The sequence below is a fragment of a genome, unplaced genomic scaffold (genome assembly GCF_019419815.1).
Source record: "Pyrus x bretschneideri cultivar Hongxiangsu unplaced genomic scaffold, Pyrus_bretschneideri_v1 Contig18, whole genome shotgun sequence".
NCBI classification, from domain to species: Eukaryota; Viridiplantae; Streptophyta; class Magnoliopsida; order Rosales; family Rosaceae; genus Pyrus; species Pyrus x bretschneideri.
In genome coordinates, this window is record NW_025999479.1 from 6,324,639 (window position 1) to 6,345,641 (window position 21,003).

Consider the following 21,003-nt stretch of genomic DNA (forward strand, 5'->3'; position numbering starts at 1 on the left):
CCTAGAAAGATTGGAAAAAATTGAGAGAGATTGAGAGAGAACTAAGAACGAGAGTGAGAGCACTAAGATCAAGAGTGAGAAAGACGCAATGAAGAAGAAAGAAGAAGGTCATGGGGTTGTAACATTTTAAACCCTTACCCGATAGACGGTTCGTCGGGTAAAACCTTTTAAAATTTTGACACATGTTCGTTACCCTAATCATTCATTAGGCAAATCGGCAAATATTTCAAAAAATTCAAAATTTTGGTTAAGTAAAACAACTTGACTCGACGAAATATCCAAATGGTCGGCAAAGCTGGTCAACTTGACCTGACGACAATGTCACCCAGGCTCCCACTATCGAGTCAGTAGCCAGCCTTGATAGTTTTGTGCAAACCGAGCTGGTATTCCGATCTGCTAGTCACCCTCACAACCACAAGCATGAGCCTGTGGAAGCCTTAGCCCTTCCTCAACCTGCTGAGGGCGCAAGGGCCAATTCGACGGTCGTGCAACAACTGGGTGACAAAGAGCTTTCCACCGGGCCGGAGAGTCCAGGGGATTTGTAAAGGGTTAGCGAGCATCCGAATCACCCAAGTATCACAGGCTTGGATCCCAGTTGATTACCTCCCGATCCCGAATCATCAATGAACGAGTAATAAAGTCAACAGGTTAGTGCCGAGATGCTGAGACAGATTTTGGCAAATATACAACTTTTTTAATTTATTAATATCTTTAACTTTACTTTTTAATGTGGTTTTAACTGATTTTTTGGTGTCTTTTTTTTTTTTTTTGGCATTTCAAGCCAACTTCGAAAACAACATGGAGGACAATGGAATACTGACTGCCTAGGGTAGGTGTGAAGGGAGCGGTATAAGGGGTCGAAGTATGAGCTACACTGCTGCTACAAGACCTGTGCATCTCCTGATGCAGCTTTTACTGATCCACCTGTAGACTTTCGGGAGAGGATACGTGAGTGGCAATGGATATGCACTCATTTTCTGGTGAAAAATTTAAGGTAAGTTTTATTTATATTTTAATTTTAGTTTAGTTTTTCAATTCTTTTAGTTAGGTTTAATTAAATTTGGTAATTTATAGAAAAATTAGTGACAAATAAAGGCAATTGGGAGAAGAAGCCATACCGTCATTATTTTAGTTCTCGACTTTTATCTTACCACGTTGAGGAATAGCGGACGAGTGGTTTGCATTTCCTGGAAGTGGAGGTTTGGGGGAGACGCCTGCCAATTATGGTAACCAGGTTGCGGACGACATTTTTGTAAGTATTTCGTTTTACGTTTTAAGTTTAAATTTTATTATAATAAAAATGGTTGAAATTATGATCGGTAATCTTAATTGGTTTCTCTCTTTTTTGTTGTAGACTTCTATGACATAGAAAAAGGACGAGTTCCTCGCCAACCTCTCCTAGCAGCTAGGGGGGTTCGGTTTTTTGCCAAAACTGAATCAAAATTTTGGTTCAATTCGATTCGGTTCGTTTCTTTTTTTTTTTTGGGTTCGTTTTTTTTTTTTTTTTTTTTTTTGTTGTTTGGTTTTGTTTTGATTCGGTTTCCTTTTTTTATTTTATAAAACCTGATTTTAAACAAAAAAAAAATATGGATTTGAAAAAGAGGCTTGCATTGGCACATTAATAGTAAGAAAATGAGAAATCACAAAAACAAAACCACATATGACGTGCTTGGTCTATCCTTAGGTACTCTTTGCACACATAACAGCCCCAAATGAAAACACCTTACCACTTCAGATATGTTGCACGAATTACAAAACGTCTCACCGATCAGTTCTAGTCGTTTATCTTGAATTTATAGTGTCCATGCATTAAAACAAATTGAAACATGTATGATATGTTAGTAGGATAACATGTAAAAGGGGCTTTGCTGCAGATTTTTTATAATGTTAAATGGCATGTCATTATTAAAGGGGGTGCTTCGAAGTTTACACCGTCTAATTCACTTGTTTTATTAAAGTAAAATATCAGCACCTTGTTTGTTATACTTACATGTCCAAGAAGGTTAAGGTGGCGTTAAGGATGACTAAATCCCATCTTCTTCTTCCTACTCTAAAAGGATTCCTTAAGTGTAAAAGGATTTGATTCGGTTTGGTTTTCGAACCTCCAAAACCGAAACCGAACCAATAAAGTTCGGTTCAATTCGGGTTTCTTTTTTTCTCGATTTTTTTTTTTTTTACAGTTTTTGAGTTTTGGTTATGTGTTTGGTCCGATTTTTTTCGGTTTTCAGTTTTTTGGACCCACCCTTACTACATACGTGCCTATGGAGGAGCTGACACCTGATCAAGGTTTCTACAATTGTTGATGGACGAGTTTGGGCGATGGAAAGGCAAGAAACTCAGCTACCTTGGAGCGGGTCAGGTTTGGGACATCAGTGGGTTTTTTTGTTCAGCAAGCTCTCATCCTTCGACCAAATCGTCTTCAAGATTGTAGCAGATGGAGGTGGAACTAGCGCGCTAAAGAGAATAAGATGGAGGTAGCACGCCAAAGAGAAGAAGCGGGGCGCGATTGGGAGAAAAAGCTGCTCGCGAGCAAGAAATTGCTACACATGACTGAGAATTAGTGTGCCTCTACATTGCTGGGATAGCCCTATCCTTGTCTGTTTCTAGCATTCGCATTCTTGAATCCCTGAGCGACCTTTAAGCGCCATTCCCTTAGCCACCTCAGCACCCACGTACCCAAGTTGCTTAGGTTTATTAGTTTAGTTTTTGTAACATAATTGTACAAAGAATTTTATTTTGAATGTAATTAAATAAATTTAAAAATTGTCATTGATTTTAGCATTTTAAGTTACTATAATTAGAACTAAATAGTTATTTCCTATTAATATTGTTTCGAAAACGATTTTTTCTAAAACAAATGAACAAAATTAGCCTGACGAATAATTTCGTTGAGCAAAATTTATATATTTTTTATTTTGGTTTTAAACATATGCCCGACGACATGTTTGTCGAGCAAACTTTATATTGAGGTAATTAGACGCGAAGGATACTTCTCAATTTTATAAATGATTGGAATGAATGAGTATTCTTCTTGAATAATTCCTCTCTGATCGCCACTTAGTACTATAATCTAGTGATATTCCTTTTTATTTATAAGTGAGAGGTCTTAGGTTTGATTTTCACTAAAAGTGAATTTGAACCACATTATTGCTAGCCCATTGTGAAACTTAGCATACTCTCCTACCCCTTCAGTGTAAATAATGTTGTTTGTTAATTAAAATAAATAAAAAATTCTTCTCCTAGCCATAATTTTCATTACTACCTTTTAAGTTTTACCTTAAAACTACTGACTTATTCCAATACAATCATCTATACCAAACGAGGCCTTATGTTTTTCTAAGTTCAATATACACGTTTCCCACTTTGATGGTGTGTTAACGTTAGAGTTACGGTATTAACAAAAACTTTAGAGTTATCGCTTCAATGCTAAGGCATTTAGCTCACACATTAGGACTGTCATGAGTGTGGGATAGGGTTATGATTCCTTAATTATTCGACATAATTTGGTCATATTAGCTAATCTAATATCTATATATCCCACCCTAATGTCTTATCTTCCCATCCATCTTTGAATGAATTTTCAATTGCATATTTGTCCATTTGTAAAATGACTACTTACCCTCTTTTGTGTTATTTTTTTTAAAGAAAGGTTTGGGCATGATAACTCTCACACTCTGTTTTGAAAATTTATCTACCTTAAACCCTAACTCATCTTCCCATCTCTTTTCATTCGTAGAAAGCAAAAAGAATGAACTTAGAAAATGACATTTTTATTGAAGATGTAGAAGGTGATGTTTTATGGACGAAGTAGAATCTTAATTATGTTTTCACTGAAGAGGTAGAAGATTAATTTTATGTGTTAGTCATTTGAATTTGTCGCGACCGTATAATTGAATTTATCGCTATCAAACTTTTCATTTAAATTTGCATAGCTCTGTGATTTTTCATTTGAATTCGCATACCTCTCTGGCTATGATTTAATATTTAACTTTTGCCTACAATATTATAATCAGTTAGGGTTTAGGTCAATAGTGCAAGTCACTTGGAGCTACCATGGTGGATTGGTTTACGTCTGTTCACATGCATATTTTATATATGCATGTGTGTGTGCAGGCCCTTTATGTAAATCTATTCCGCTCGCCCTCAGTCGACTTCATCTTGGCGAGTGAGATCGAGCTCGGCGTGGCTGTGGAGGACAAGATTGGTGAAGTGAAGTCTATGGCTTGTGTCTGGAAGATGATGGCAGAGCCGACGAGGTCACCATGACCGGCTATGAAGATCTACTTTCTTTGACCACGACTTGACAAACAAGAAAAAAATGAAGGCAAAACACAAAGAAGCAGCAAAAGGACGAGTCTCATCTCGTTGAGTAAACCTATCTCTCTCTCTCTCTCTGTACAGTCAAAAACACCGCCTCTCAAGGAGCCTCCGCCCACCTCCGATACCTCTTGCTTTCGTTAGTTCTCGGCACACCCACCTGAGAATCCAACCACCCACCCACCCAACTGATCATCGTCATCATCTATGACGCTGGGCTCAGGAGGATCGAGTAAATCTGCAGCTATGTGGGTTTGTCAGCAGCAAGGCTGGTGAAGGACCCGACTTCATCTTGGCGAGTGAGATCGAGCTCGGCGTGGCTGTGGAGGACAAGATTGGTGAAGTGAAGTCTATGGCTTGTGTCTGGAAGATGATGGCAGAGCCGACGAGGTCGCCGTGACCGGCTATGAAGATCTACGCAGACTTGTTGGAGAGGAGGAAGACTATTGTTTGGTCACGGGTTTAAAGCAGGGATTTGTGTTTGGTTTCATCGGTTTTCTGCTAACGTAAACAACCGAGACTGACGGCCTGGGTGACGACCTGCCGGATCTGAAGGGATTTGATGGAGTCCACGCTCTCACCAATCCAACCCATTTCTTCTCTCTCTTTTGCCCTTTACCTCCTTCGTGTTCTTCTTCTCAATTTGCTTGTCTGATAGAGCCGCTGCAACAGATCGGGCTAAAAGGACCGTTTCTTCGTGTCCAAAATAAGCCGTCTCTGGTCACTTTTCTCTCCAGGTGTGAGAGTGCTTGCTCCTCTGTGAGTTCCGCCTCTGTTCGTGTGGCAACAGGTTAGTTTCGATCGTGTGTTTTTGTGCTTTTCAGGTTAAGATCTTGGGGAGTTGGGTAACTGAGGCTCTGAAAGCAGGATGGCGTGGGGTGACAGGGCCTAGGGTGACGGAAAGGATTTGGGGCTGATCAAATTGGTGTGTTGTACTCCTCGAGGGTTGCAGAGGCTGTTGTGTTGATCTGATTGGGGGTTTTACTTCTATCAATTTGGGTTTGTGGGATCTGTGCGCTTGGGGGTTTCTGCTGTTGTGGTTCGTTTGGGGGGAGGTGGAATCCGTTAGCTGGTTTACCAACTGATTTCGTTTGTGGTTCGTTTGTGTCCAGAAAGTCAAGGTTTATATTCGTCTCAGGCTGGGGGAGTGGGGCATACTGTTACTTTGGGATGGCGACAAGTGGAGTGGATGAACTGGTGGTTCAACTGAACCAAACACTAGAATTATCAACCATGGAACAGGGAGTCAAATTGGTTGGGAAAGTCCTTACGCCAAAACCATTGAACAAGTGGGGAGTCAGGAATATTCTCAGAGCGGCTTGGAAAGAATTGGGTGAGGTGGAAATAAAATGGGTAAGGGAGAATGTCTTTATTATTTCGGTCAAAGATGAACATGTAGCTTCAAAAATCCTTGAGCAGGTTCCCTGGGCAGTGATGAAAAAGGTGTTCTGTGTCGTGAAATGGCCTCCGGAGCTCGCTTTAGAGGAGCTGGAGCTGGATGCTGTTCCATTTTGGGTTCAAATAAGGGGAATTCTGCTGGGCTTAGCCTCTATCGAGAATGTGCAGCGTGTAACCAAAGAGGCTGGGAAATTTATAGCCATGGAGGATCCCGGACAAGCTCGTGGTTTTGTGCGAATCAGAATCTTAGTTGATACGGAGAAACCATTATTCAAGGGATGCTGGATTCGAAGGGATTCAAATAAGGAAACCTGGGTGGAATTTCGGTATGAACGGCTTCAAGATTTTTGCTACAGGTGTGGACGGATTGGGCATATCAATACTGAATGTTCCGTTGAGATGTCTGGAGATAGGGAGGTGGCGTATGGAGAGTGGATGAAGGCACCGCCGGTAAGGGAGGTGGTGATATCGACGAGAGTGGAGTATGTGGGCAGGGGGGAACGCCGGCAGGCCGGGGCGGTGCGCGGATCGGGCATCACGGCTGCACAGAATCAAGGTAGTTTACGGATGTCGAAGGCTCAAGGAATGAAGCGTAATCAAACCATGGAGTCAGGGGGAGCATCAAAGAGTCGAGGTACAGGTCAAAAAAAAATGGCGTAGAAGAATGCGGGGGGAGGCAGAGGATACGTCTTCCTGCTCTGACATGGAAAGCATTAAAACAGTGGGGGAAGGAAGTTCGGGCGAGGTCCAGGGGGTAAAAACATTCTGTCTGCCCAGGATGATGAACCTTTATGGGGTAGTAAAAGAAGTGGGGAAGCACAGGATATGATGCTAACTCAAGCTCCCCAGAAGAAATTCAAAGGCCCGGATACGGAAGAGAATTACCAAGGAAGGGCGGCAAAGACAGGGAGGAGGTTAAATTGCAAGGAAGGAGACCTATCGGTGGAACGAGCGGTCCGTACGACGGGTGAAGATAAGGAAGAAATAAGTGAGAATCTTGGAGGACATGAAGTACTGGAAGGGGGGTCAAATATTGCTAAAGAAAGGATGGTGACAAGGAAGGCGGGCAAGTTGGCTCGGGGCGGTGGCGGCTGGCCTTCAACAGCCGCAGGCCAGCCATGAGTTATATATTCTGGAACTGTCGTGGGCTAGGGTCGGACACGACAGTCAGGGCTCTTCATGGGCTTATTCGAAAAAAGAGACCCTCTATGATCTTTTTATCAGAGACTAAGATGAAAGATCATAGAATTCTAGGTGTGAGGAGGCGATTGGGTTACTTACATGGATTTGATGTTTCGCCAATTGGAATTTCTGGAGGGTTGAGCTTATGGTGGGAGGACAACCTGGAGGTGAATATTATCTTTTCGTCCAAGCATATTATTGATGCTGTGATGAGAATTAAAGGGCAAATGCAATGGAGTAGGATTACGGGTGTGTACGGAACGTCGTATAGAGTTGAGAAAAATCTATTTTGGGATTGGATGGGTAACCACTTTACCCCCACAGACATACCTTGGATTTGTGGTGGGGATTTCAACGAATTCCTATGGGATTATGAGAAGTCTGGAGGAGTTGAGGTCTTGTACAATAGACCAAGATTCTTAGAAGAGTTTCTGTCTTCCTCTCAGTTGATGGACTTGGGTTTCAATGGGCCAACATTCACGTGGAGAGGGCTGAGAAAAGGGGATTGGGTGGAGGAGCGATTAGACAGGGTCATGGCGAATGAAAAGTGGCAGCAACTCTGGCCGAACTCCCATGTTATGCATGAAACGGTTTTAGCCTCGGATCACTGCCCAATTGTTCTTAGTTCTATAGTTGATGGGCAGAAAGGAAGGAAGATGTTCAGGTTTGAGGCGTTTTGGGTCACGGAGGAAGAGTGCAAGAAATTGGTGGAAATGAGCTGGGACCGGCGGCATCATGGTAGCCCTGTGAATAGGTGGGTGAGATCTTTAAACGAATGTCGTCATCGTTTGAGCAGATGGAATCGTACCAAATTTAAGGGGCGGGGTAGCAGGATCCATAATCTCCTTTCTCAGTTAGACTCACTCCAGCGAGACTGGGGTCCAAACTATGATGAGATAAGGGAGATATCTAGGCAGATTGATGAGTTAAGACTCCAAGAGGAGAGTTATTGGTGCCAGCGATCGAGGGTTAAATGGTTGAGGGAGGGGGATGCAAACACTTAGTTTTTTCACTCTTCAACCCTTCAGAGACGTAGGAGAAATAAGATTGTGAAGCTTAGGGATGAGAATGGGAAATGGGTGGAAAATCCGTCTCAGGTGCGCCATTTAGTGGATAATCATTTCTCTTCAGTTTTTAGCTCGGCAGGGGATCGTAACTGGGGGTCGCTGCTAGATTGCATTAATCCCTCGGTCTCGACAGAAATGAATGAGGTGCTAACTGCACCGGTCACGGAGGAGGAGATAAAGGAGGCTGCTGGGAATATGGGAGGTCTTAAGGCTCCTGGCCCTGATGGTTTCCAGGGGATCTTTTATCAGACATATTGGGAGATTGTGAAGGAGGATGTTTCGGCTCTGGTCAGAGAGTTGCTTCAGGACGTTGCGGGTTCGAGATTGATAAATCGGACTAATATAGTTCTGATTCCCAAAGTTCCTAATCCGGAATTTGTGTCGCAGTTCAGGCCTATCAGCCTATGTAACTATTCATACAAGATACTGTCAAAGATTCTTGCTAACCGGTTGAAGGTATTATTGCCTAAAATCATATCGCCATCTCAGAATGCTTTTGTGGCAGGTAGACAAATTCAGGATTGCATTGGCATAGCCCATGAGATGTTTCATTATCTGAAGGGAAGGAAAGCTAAGAACAGATTTGAAATGGGGATTAAACTGGATATGCAGAAGGCGTATGATAGGGTTGAATGAGACTTTTTGGATGCGATAATGGAAAGAATGGGGTTCAGCAGTAGTTGGAGATCGCTAATTAATGGATGTATTTTGTCTGTGAAGTTCGCTGTTCTCCTAAATGGGCAGGCTGGAGAGTCTTTTGCTCCCTCGCGGGGTCTCCGTCAGGGGGATCCTCTTTCTCCTTATTTATTCATTTTGGTGGGGGAAGTTCTTTCCAAACTGTTTCAGGGTGCGGTGGACCAAGGTAGGCTGGAGGGTGTTAAGATTGGTGGATCCGGACCCGTGATTTCTCACCTCTTCTTTGCGGATGATACCCTTCTGTTTTTGCGGGCAGATGTGAAAAACTGCAGGAATTTGAAACACATGCTGGACAAATTTTGTGTGGCGTCTGGGTAGAAGGTTAATTTGAAGAAATCCAGTGTTTTCTTTGGGGCAAATGTTCCGAAGGTGAACGCAGATCAGATGGGGAATGCCCTTGGTATGGCGGTGGTTAGCAATCCGGGGACCTATTTGGGGGTCCCTGCTATTTGGGGCCGGTCGAAAAAGCGTGGTCTTGCTTATGTGAAAGGAAGAGTAATGGAAAAGCTACAAGGGTGGAAACAAAGTACTCTATCTCGTGCCGGTAAAGAGGTTTTAATTAAGGCTGTTATCCAAGCTATTCCGGCGTACCCAATGTGCATTTTTAAATTCCCCGCCGCCGTTTGTCAGGAATTGGATGCGTTGGTGGCTGGATTTTGGTGGGGTTGCAAGGAGGGAGCCCAAAAGATTCATTGGGTCTCAAAGGAGGTTTTGGGTTTACCAAAAGACTTGGGTGGTTTAGGCTTTAGAAACTTTATGGAATTTAATGATGCTCTGCTCGCTAAACAGTGTTGGCGGTTAATCACGGAACCCGACTCGCTGTGGGCTAGGGTGATTAAAGCCCGGTATTTTCCCCATTGCTCGATATGGGATGCAAAGAAAGGTGGTCGGGCTTCTTGGGCATGGAGTAGCCTTATCTGTGGCAGGGACGTGATCAAGGAGGGTTCTCATTGGCAGATTTTGGGCGATCAGGAGGTGCGGGTGTGGCAGGATAGGTGGCTTCCATCCTTGCCCCTTGGACATCCGGTGCCGGTTGGCCAGGTTGCGGTTACTCCCAGTTTGAGGGTCAGTGCGCTTATTTGTTCGGAGTCGGGGCGGTGGAATCTTAGTTTTTTACAGCCATTCATATCGGGGGAGGCTTTGAAGGCTATTGAGGAGACGCCTCTGGGGGATCTAAGTCGTAATGATAGGCTCATCTGGGATTTGAGTAAGAACGGCACGTATTCGGTCAAGTCGGGTTATAGATGGCTGCAAGGTAGATCACTGGCCAGGAAGGACAAGCATCGGCCTTCTGTTCGTGGGGTTCCTAAGGAGTTTTGGAAGGGGATTTGGAAGCTGGAGGTGCCCCCCAAGCTGCGACATTTCCTGTGGCTAACGATGCATAATTGTCTTCCTACTCGGGAAGCCCTATACCGACGACGGTCCTCTCTGACCTCTACTTGTCCTATTTGCTGCTGCCATGACGAAACCATTGAGCACATTTTCCTTTCTTGCTCTTGGGTTGAGCCAATTTGGTTTGGTGGGGCTTTGGGGTATAAATTGGATCGCCTTTCTCTTCCGTCTTGGCTGGAATGGATTCAGAAGGTATTCTTTCCGAATTTATGCAACTTTGGAGATACAATGTGGAGACAATCATATATTGTTTTTACCTGTTGGTGTATTTGGAAAGCTCGTTGTGATCTTGTTTTCAAAGGGATGTCTCTTAACCCTTTAAAAGTTTTGGCTGATGTTTCTGCGGCTATGAGCTCATTTTTTGGTGCTAAGGCTATGGCTGGGGTGAGGGGAGGGGGTGACGGGAGGAGGGGTACCCAGGTGGCACGGTGGTGTGCTCCGGCCTCTCCTTTTGTGAAGATTAATGTGGATGCTAGCTGGTCCAAGGCCTCAAAGATGGGATTTGTTGGATTGATTGCGCGGGACATGGAGAGAAAATTCGTGGCTGCAGCGCGGTATGCTATATCTGCTCCTTCTGCTGCTGCAGCGGAGGCTTATGCGTTGTTGCACAGGTGCCAGCTCGGTGAAGACTTGGGTGTAAGGTATGTAATTCTTGAGTCGGACTCCCTTGAAGCGATTAATTGTTTATCTAGCTCGCTGTCTAGGGGTAGTTGGGAGGCATTCCCGGTGCTGGCTCGGGTTAAACAGCTCGGGGGGAAGTTCCTTGATTGCCGATGGTCTTGGGTGCCCTGTTCTGCTAATGGCGTGGCTCACAAGATTGCATCGGGTAGTTTTACGGAGATGAGTGATGTCGTTTGGGTCGTTAGGCCCCCATCTTCGTTTGTCTTTGTATTGAATAATGACGGGCTACCTTGTCCTCATTAATTTGTTTTGGTGGTGCCGGGGGTAACGCCTCTACTTGGTGGAGGGGTCTGTGTGGTTTACCCCTTGTCACTGCTTGTTAATTGTATGTTTGTTTGCCTCTTTGTAGGCCTTTTATAACATGGTATCTGGTGTTCAAAAAAAATCTATTCCCATTTTTTTTTTTAAATGGGAATTAGGTGTGAGGCTCACTCCACACTTCAATGATCTGAATCATCTATTTTGTAAGTCTCGATTCATAGATCATCCTTACAAAAATTCAATTCAATTCGAAACTATTTGCTTATTTAATTATCAGGATAAAATTACATTGTTTCTTATATAACAAGTATTCGTTAATTTGTTTAAACCTAATTAGATGTCTTAAACATTTTCGATTTGGCTAATATTTTGCAAGGATAATCTATGAGGTGCAACTTGAAAAATAGATGGTTCATATCGTTAAAGTTCAATGTTGTGTGGACCCCACAACTAATCCCCATTTTTATAAAAATTTGGGGATCGCTTCGATTTCCTCTGTGTGTGTATATGTATATTGAGGGTCATTTTAGGAATAATAGTGGGTGGGAAATAACATTTCAATTTTTTAACTTTTTATGGTGGGTGAGATTATAAAATGGATAGGGAAATAAGACAATGGAGTAGGTCTAGCAGCTATATATATAAAGTGAGCATCCTAAAATGATGAAACATTTAAAATACCATAAATTACCCTTTAAGAATTTCAAAAATTACATTTGAATAATTCACCACATTTTAAATTTGAAGAATTTAAAATTTAAAATATAGAAAAGAAAAAAAAAACTCTAACGTTTGTGGGTGGTTTCATATTTTTGCTTAATTTTTTTTTAATAAAATATAAATTAGTTATTTAAATAAAAAAATTATTAAAAAAGGCCAATTCTCGCGGTTTGTGCGGCAACATGCTAGTATATATAAAGGGAGCACCCTAAAATGGTGAAACATTTAAAATACCATAAATTGCCCCTCAAGAATGTTAAAATTACAATTGAATTAAAAGGAGTTAAAATAATTCAACAAATAACAAAACTCCACGTTAGTGGGTGGTTTATGTTTAACTTCTAATTTATTTTCAAAAATACCTTTAATAAAAAAAATATATATATATATATATAGAAAAAAATTAAAAATTTTAATTTATTTTGTAAAAAAATATTTAAAAAAAATAAAACTTTAATTTAACGTACAAAGGCCAATTGTCACACGACTTCGCGTGTGACAAGAGGGTAGTGAATAACAAAACTAGATAAATAGTATTTTTGTAATTCTCAATCCTCATGTATATGTATTCCTCTACATGAATATTGACTGATTTATCATATATACACGGTTGACAAAAAACCAAATTAATCAGTAAGCATAGCAGGTGTCCCTTCATCCTTTCTATATAATCGAATCAAATCAAGTTGTTCGAAGTCACACCTCCACTAGCTATAACCTATATCTACCAATAAGCGACTTATGATTTATATACAGAGGACCATTTCATTTTCGTTATATAGTCTCAGTCGTGCACGGTTCTTTCGCACCAGGTCAAATTTTGTCTTGTTATTGGCCAAGTGGGTCACTGAAGGAGCAGTCAAGCATGGAGTGTGCCTCAATTGCTCGTCAAGGAGTCACATTTTATGAACAAGTTTTTGTAATTATTTGCAAGCTGCAGGAATCCAAAGCATCCAAATCAACAGTAATCCCAGCGGCCCAGCCGAGTCATGCATGCAGTTTTCTCCTTATGGCGGACTCTTCCAGCCAATCTTTGAGAGTGAGAGTTGCTTGCTTTGTTTTATTCCTTCAATGTTTTTTTATTGCGTGGCTAGATAGTACGCGTATATTCGCTGTTTTAAATTTTAGTTTCTCTGACCTTTGAAATTGGACGATTGCATGTTCGCTTGATTGGCATAAGTCATTTGGTCTAGTGATATACTAAATTTAAATATCATGAACAACATTTGTTTTTTCTTAGTTAGATGAAATACTAAATTTAAATATCATGAACAAGAATTGTTTGAATAACTAAAAACAATGTTGAATGAGTTGACATCGTTTTTCGAGCTATTATAATATGTAATTTCGCCATTAGAGAAACTAATTTCATGACATGCTTTGAATTCACTGGGGCATCCAACAGAATCGAATCAAACTTTGGAGCATTGACTTATGCTTGCATTTGTTTCAGCTTTTTGATAAAATCATATTTTATATTAAAGGGTGAAGAATTTAGGCTAAGTCACCCAATTGACAAGTCATAATAATGTGTTGTGGAACTTGTTGTTCTTGAAAATTGAACTAAGACCTAACTTGTAAGTTAAAACAAAAAAGAAACCACTAGATCATAGTTGTTGTGACATGGTGCAGGCTTAATGTTGATGGTACCATCTCCTGAGTAGTCTTTCCCCCTAGAGAGAGAGAAAAAAAAAGAAAAAAAAGGAGTTTAAAAGAAAAACTTTGGACTAATGAGAATATGTTTGATTAATAATTTAAGACACTCTGGATTGCTGACAAGAGGACACTAGGACATGGGAGCAGGACAAGTAAACCCTGAAATATATTCACAGGCCCAGACCCACAAAGACCAATACTGGACACACAAACACTGGACCCAGTTCATTTGAGCTCCATTCTTTCCATTTCCTGCAAATCAGGTGGTATGTTGAGGACAGTTCCAAACTGGAAAGGTGTTAAAGTGTGATGGCAAGATTAAATTTCATTTACATTCACCCATTTAATTTTCTGTACAAAGTAAAACCAGTGGAATCGAAACATCAAATTTGTTTAATGAGTAGATTCCAGGAGCCTCAAGCGGCAAACTATCTTGAAACCTAGAGCACAAAAGCATGGTTGATGCTGCAGAGATAAGTACAAAGGTATGGTTGATGCTGCAGAGTCTAAGTTTGAGTTGGATCAGCTTCTTCTGGACCTTGTTCGGATAGGAGACAGCATCATTTTCTAAATCTTCATCCTTAGAATTACTCTCAATGGCAGCACGCATGTCTTTGTCTCCAAGGGAACAAACTCAGCAGTTGCAGGATCTTGAAAAGGTGCGTCTTCCGTAGGCACATGATATCAATATCAATCAAAATAATGGTCACTTGTACCTTCAACAATCTTAACAATTTGCATAGCACCAACACAAATCCATTTCACCCATAGTTCAAATTTATAATTCAGATAACCCTAATTGAAACAATTCTTCGTTAATTAACAATAACTCTAAACCGGATAATAATCATGAAAACAAATTCATAAAACATAGCTCTATAAAATTCAAACCTGCGTTGCTGAAGTATGAATCAAAAGACTTGTTCCAAATGGTTAATAGGTCGAATAGTTAATAGGTTTTGGTGCAAAACTTAAAAATTATCACATATACTTAATTTTTTATTTTTTTTTTACATTCACAATCAATTTCAACATATTAAATAAACGTTATACTTATTTGAGACTTCTGAGAAGCCTATTCATTTGTAAGGGGCTGCTTTTGGTATGTCCCCATTGATGAAAATCATCGTGGGAACATTGTTGTCCAGAACAATTTTTCCTAAGTGTTTAAAGATGAAAAATCATATTAGCATTTTTGCAATAGAACATGAATACTGGGAACTAGTAAAGACAGACTAAAGCCTAAAGTGACGACGTCGATTCAACTGCTTCGTCGAAGCAGCTCGCCCAGCCGCCCGTCCTATGGCAAAGTCTTACAAATTATCTCAAGTAGGCAAGGCACTTGAAGCATCAAAGCCAAGAGTCAAGCCTAAAGTGACGATGTGGGATCAATTGCTTTGTCGAAGCAACTTGCCCAGCCACTCGTCTTATGGCAAAGTTTTGCAAATCGCCCCAAGCAAGCAAGGCTCTTGAAGCCCTCAAGCCAAAACTAAAACCTAAAGTGGTTGCATGGGATCGATTGCTTCATCAAAGCAGCTCGCCCAACCACCCATCCTACGGTAAAGTTTTGCAAAAACATAGCGAAATTGCAAGAATTAAGTAAAGCAAAGTAAGTAGTTTATTAAATTTCTAGCAAATTGATAAACTAGCTCAAATGCCAACAAAGTTTAAACAAAGCAGAGCAAAAGGAAAGAAACAAGAAAATTCCTAAGTCTGAGTAGGAAGACTACTCATTGACAACCTGCACGATCATTGGATCCTCGATTGTCATGCCTTCAGCAACCATACCGCTCTCAATAGCCAAAGATTCCATCATTTCATCCTTAGTCGCCTCTGCCTGGACAGTCTCACCCTCAATTGCTCCACCAAAGGTAGCCTCAATGAGAAGTTAGGCAGATTCACTGGAAAAATGGAGTGAGTCCCGAATTCTTTCTTGGAAAATTCATAATTCAACGGCCTACCCTAGAAATAGTCTACATAGCCAAGCTTGTAGAAATCAGTCTGACAAGAAGAAAGTGCAACGTCGTGACTGACCCTCTCATTTTTCAGCTGCTCATTCTCTTTAACAAGACTAGTGTGACAATCCTACAACTTATCTAATTCATGATTCAGGTTCTCGCTATCAGACAACGTACCTTGCAATTCCACTTCCTTGGATTCAAGCTTACTGGCAACATCCTTGAGACAAGACACTTCATTATTGTGGAGCCAAAAATAATTGAGAAAAATATGGAGGCGACACGTGGATTCTAGGGTGAAAATGACAAAATTACCCTTGATGAATACTGGAACTCCTACACGCAAGCAATGGACAATCATAATTCAATCAAGGTCAAAAGTGCCAAAATAGATAATTATTCAAAACCTATTTTATCTATCCTCATTAAATCCTCTCCATAAGGTAACCCCCAAATCATTCCTTTCAAATTATATTAATTAGCTAATTAATTGATTTATTACTCAATTAATTTATTAATTAGCTAATAAATTGTGAATCACACCCAAAAAACCACATAAGTGGCTGGTCCCCATCTCTCCCAAAGCGGCCGGCCACATCCTTATAAATATCACCCCATTTTCTCCAAAAACCCAAGTTGAATCCTCTTGCTAAATTCTCCAAACACTTTTCCCTCAAAATTCTAACTTTGGTATTGGAGGTTCTTCGGCCAAACCCCCCCCCCCAAAAATCATCGTGGGTGTGTAAGGCTCTTGGCCTTGACTTAAGCTGTTATTTGTTTTGTAGGTGCAATTTTGTCCAAGAACAAGGAGGAAATTTGCATCGACAATTAGGCGGGAAGATAAATTCTTGTCCTTGGCATAACAAGTCGACACACTCAAAGTCCTGAACCATTGGTGCAAACCAATCAACTTCCTTTTTTGTAGCTTCCAACATCGCCCCAATCGCATTAAGCTTAGCTTTCAAACTGCCAACTTCCTAGTGAATGGTTTCCAACTGAACAAAAGTGGGGGTAGAGACATCATACCCTTCAAAATAGCGAGTTCATATTTGAGTTTTTCAATCTTTTTAGCAGCTAAGCTAAGTTGAGCCATCAACACCGCCTTGACCTCCTTGGCAACTTTAGTAGCATCCAGATCAATCGCATGGACTCAACTACCAAGATCAAAATATTTTGCATAGTAGTAAGCAGGGAAGACATTCTTGAATAGGCAGGATGCTCCTTAAAATAGTTTGAGCGAAATACCTTCACAACACTATTAACAAACTTGGTGTATACATTAACGTCCTCAAACAAGTCAACTTTCAGCAGTGCACAAATCTCGGGAAATTCCTCATAAACAGATTTGGTGGACTTTTCATAACTGTCCACATGAGTAGACTTCTCCTTCTCAACAAACGAATCAGTCATATATGTATGATGAACAGGCCCTAGTGCCACCTTAGCAGCAGAATCCACATTTCCACTCTTCATAGTGGCGAGTTTCTCAAAAGCCAAACCAGACTTGGCTCCAAACGGATGTTTCGATACAAACCTAGACATTAGGGGCACCATAGAACCCTTACGCTGAGCAATCCTCTCGGCAATGGTCGTGGCCACCTTCAGAGCAACAGATTTTGCAAGGTTAGACTTAACAATGTTTTTCTCCCCTTTGGGATAAGTCAGATCAATGACAAGCTTTTTAGTAGCAAATGGGCCTTCACAAGCAGCAGAAAAAGTCTTCGGCTTTTTCTCAATCGATGAAGTTCTTGGAGTTGAGCCAAATTTTGAATCTAGACAAAGTAAGAAGGATGATCAATAAATTAAAGTCGAGGGCAGCTCAACCAAAATTCCAAGCAGACCAAGAATGAAGCAATTTACTTACCATTGATAATTTCAATCAGAACGCGTAGCTCAGGCGAGGAGTTGAACTCTCATTCCTCGCTAACCTCTAAGGTATCTCTCACCTACTCATGATCACCTTTGCAGGAAGCATTAAACAACCTCTAGTGAGACCTCAATTGCCCCACACTTTCCTTATGGCCAATCTTGAAAAAGTACCATAACTCATTAATGGTCAAGCCTAGATCAAAGAACTTGTTTAAGTTTGCGAACTCCACCATTACGCAAGCATTCGGGGAACATTGAGCAGGCCTGCACTTCATGTAACATATCACCTCTTGGAAAAGCACGACGTGGGAAAAGTGAATCCCCACACAAAGTAGTATGGATGGAATTTGATAGCTCTATTCCAAGCCTTGGCAACTTCACTACATGGTTTATGGCTACTATCATCCTTTACCCACTTGATGCGAACCCCTTATGGAATTGCATGTTTGTATGTCTCGATGAAATCCCAAAACAATTCATCGCAATTGATCTTGACATAAGCAGCCTTGAAGCAACCTACTTTGCCGAAGGAACCACCTTGACGATACAAGGGCAGAGGATATTCGTCACTCATGCTATTAAAGGAAGAAATCTAAAAAATTATGAAGTACGAAAATAAATATTTACAAGGCAGCTTGGGAAAAAGAAAACAAAAAGAATATATATGAAGAATCGCAGAAGCACAACATTCGCACGCCAAGCCCCAACCAATTCTCAGCAGCCCAAAAGTTTAGCTTTTCCTCCATCGTGGGCCAAATAATAGGAGCTCAGCAACATGCCAGGCCTTATGACATGGTCCATTTTTTCTCTTTCTCGTGCTTAGCCAAGCCCAAGGTTCTCTCGACCTAGTTTGTTAGAGGGGAGCGAGTGCCCATAGCCTCTCTCCCTCTCCTTCACCTCCAACGGGCCCAAGCCCAGCTCAGCGCCCCCGTGCATTCGGCCCATGCTAACGCACGCTGAGCCCTAGCTCGCACCACCAGCACCTCAGAGAAACTAACTTAGGCATTGAAGATCCATTAGCCTAACCCCACATTCCCTCCAAAACCCACCTCGTGGGCGCTTGAGGTTTAGGTCTTTGATCAAAGGTGTTGATTGTTTTGTACGTACATTTCATCAAGATTGAAGACGACGAAAATTTGCTACCATACACATGTCATTTAATGAGTATGAAAGATAAATTCGCGAAGGTAAGAGACATAAGCGAATCCATCATGGACTTGGTTGGTCCCAGAAGTTCGAAGAAATGCATGTAAGGATTTTTGAGGATCACCCAACGATCTTGGTAGCTGGTGGAAGAAAGAAGACCACCATGGCTGTGCATGTTGTGTAACACAAGCTTTAAACCAATAACAAATATATATATATATATATTTTTTTTTTTTTAGACGAAGAGGAACACATAGAAGATTATCATGGTCTTGTTGTTCTTAGACCTTTGTTCCAACGAAGAAAAACTTTCTCTCTCCATTTCTAAAGTGACTAACTCCCCATTTTTCTTTTTTGTTTTTTAATTGTTGTCTAATCAGGTTGTGCCACCTAACATTTAATTAATAAATTGATGGTGTATTACTAAACAAATACTTTTTATACAATATGTTTGACACCGTTATTTTTTTTTAATTCACTATAAATTTATACGATATTTGAAAAATATTTCGTAAAGTGCTACGAACATGTAATCACTTGAACTTTCATCTCATAACTTCAAATTCACTAAAATGTTAAAGCAAATTTTTTGATATTTTTATATGTTATATGTTAAACAATAAACCTAAAATAATAAATTTAAATTCTCAACACAAGTATAGTTTTATTTATTTATTTATTTATTTATTTTTTATTTTTTTTTTATGTGTAAACATATACTATTTATATGATATAATAAATTAAATTAAATTTGCCTATTCCGCTTAGATCCGTCTAGGTGCATAGGTGCTAGGCCACAATCTGCCGCCCGACTAGCACCTAACATACCTTGATTAGGACTACCCGGTGTTAGAATCTTGGATCTCACCACTGGTTGAAGGTCAATGTAATTCCTCTAAAATCTTACTCTTAGTCCTTACTCTTTCCACTAGACTTTCACTGAAGCCATCTCCAACCGAAATGACTAGACATGGCCTCCCCATGGAGAATTATAGGCTTGCAAAATAGAATCTTTAAACAAACAGTATCAAGTCATACTCATATACTATCTTCAACCGAAAAGGCTAAACATAGTCTTCTCAATAATTTATTAGTTTTAAGTTTATACCTTAAATTTGTTGGTTAATTTAATTAAACTACTGTTGAACGTTTTCAAATCTAACCATTGAATTTTAATTAATTATTGCAATTGGTGTGGCTACATTTGGCTAGCCTGATACCTTATTGGCCAAATAATGACTTGATAAATTCCATCAAATTATAGATCAGCCATCGATTGGGAATTAATTTTTAGGCTAAGGTCATTTTTTGGCTTTTGATATTTTAGCTCTCTTTATTGGGAATTAATTTTTAGGCTAAGGTCATTTTTTGGCTTTTGATTTTTTAGCTCTCTTTATTAGACATAGGGCTGGTTCAGTATGGGATACCGAACCGAAAACCATGTCCCGATTCCCAAACCAAAGTTTTCGAGAATCAAAAATTTCATGACCGATCCCAAACAAAATTTTCGGAAATTCCAAATTTCAGAAATCCCGAAATAGTTTATGGATTTCGGGACAAATCGAGAATCCCAAAATAGTGACCAATGCATAAATTGCCTTAAGATCTGCTAAACTAAAGTAACAAAACGACAAAGCTATGCAAATTACAAACCAGATACAGAGCTATACCTTATGCCAAATCCTTCGTCTTTTTCAATTAGACGCAATAACTATATAAAACCTGAATTGGTAGCAACTGATGGAATAACTTCCAGACTAAATATTATAGAAATAACTTACCAACAAGAAAAGCTCTTCAGCCCCATTAAAAAGAAAAATAACAGGTCGACGAGGAATCCATCCAGAATCCACCCTTAGCCTGCTATTTCCAGCATTGATGCTGCAAAAGAATAGAAAAATAAAGAAAATGACGAACTTGCAAGATATGGTTAAAATGCCCCAAATTTCAAAAATTGAAAACCCCCCAAATCCAAAACCCTAGAATTCAAATGCCCAACTTAAAAACGAATTGAAGTCGCAAACAGACTTTATCACATCAAGATTACCAGATGAAGACAAGAATATTACCTTAAGGAAGAGAGAAGTAGAAGGAAGTAGAGGTGGCTGTATTGATTATCAAATGTAGAGGAAGTTGTCCAATGCAAAAAGAAAATGGAAGACTGGAGTTTGGATGTAGTATGAAGGTAAAGGGGAGAGAGTGAAAGAGTGGAGGGAGAGAGAGATTTGTGGATCTGAACTGAAAGGAGTACATGAGTAGGTAGGGAAGGAAGTGAAGGTGAGGTGAGGTCAAAGAGTTTGGCGGATAAGTTAGAGAGTGAAGGTGAGGTTAGGTTTCATTTCGAATAAAAGGTGAGGTCAAAGAGTTTGGCGGAGAAGTTAGAGAGTGAAGGTGACGTTAGGTTTCATTTTGAATAAAAGATGAGGTCAAAGAGTTTGGCGGAGAAGTTAGAGAGTGAAGGTGATGTTAGGTTTCATTTTGAATAAACGGCTTATAATATCTAAAACTATATATATTTTAATTTTGATTCAGTTTGGAAATATCGAAAAAGACAATGTGAGACCGATTCCCGTACCAAATAGTTTGGGATCGATATCAAAATTTTCAAGATTTTCGGTTCGGGATTTTTTGGGTCCGGCTTCGGGATTTTGTCGGGATGT

General features: G+C 40.4%; 2 long non-coding RNA genes across 6 annotated transcripts; one reads left to right on the forward strand and one right to left on the reverse strand.

Annotated features, from left to right (window-relative positions):
• Positions 1-13,677: 13,677 nt before the first annotated feature.
• On the reverse strand, positions 13,678-20,668 carry LOC108865891. 5 transcript variants are annotated; one of them, XR_007257522.1, is made up of 4 exons: positions 20,413-20,554; positions 20,125-20,224; positions 17,193-17,734; positions 13,678-17,100 (listed from the first exon to the last, which is right to left on the reverse strand). It is a non-coding gene; the product is annotated as an uncharacterized LOC108865891 (long non-coding RNA). The 5 variants fall into 5 exon arrangements; XR_007257524.1 differs by having other exon boundaries at positions 13,678-15,271; positions 15,506-17,734; XR_007257523.1 differs by lacking the exon at positions 17,193-17,734 and having other exon boundaries at positions 13,678-15,664; positions 20,413-20,668.
• On the forward strand, positions 17,732-19,776 carry LOC125476194. The gene is made up of 2 exons (XR_007257525.1): positions 17,732-19,643; positions 19,704-19,776. It is a non-coding gene; the product is annotated as an uncharacterized LOC125476194 (long non-coding RNA).
• Positions 20,669-21,003: the final 335 nt, after the last annotated feature.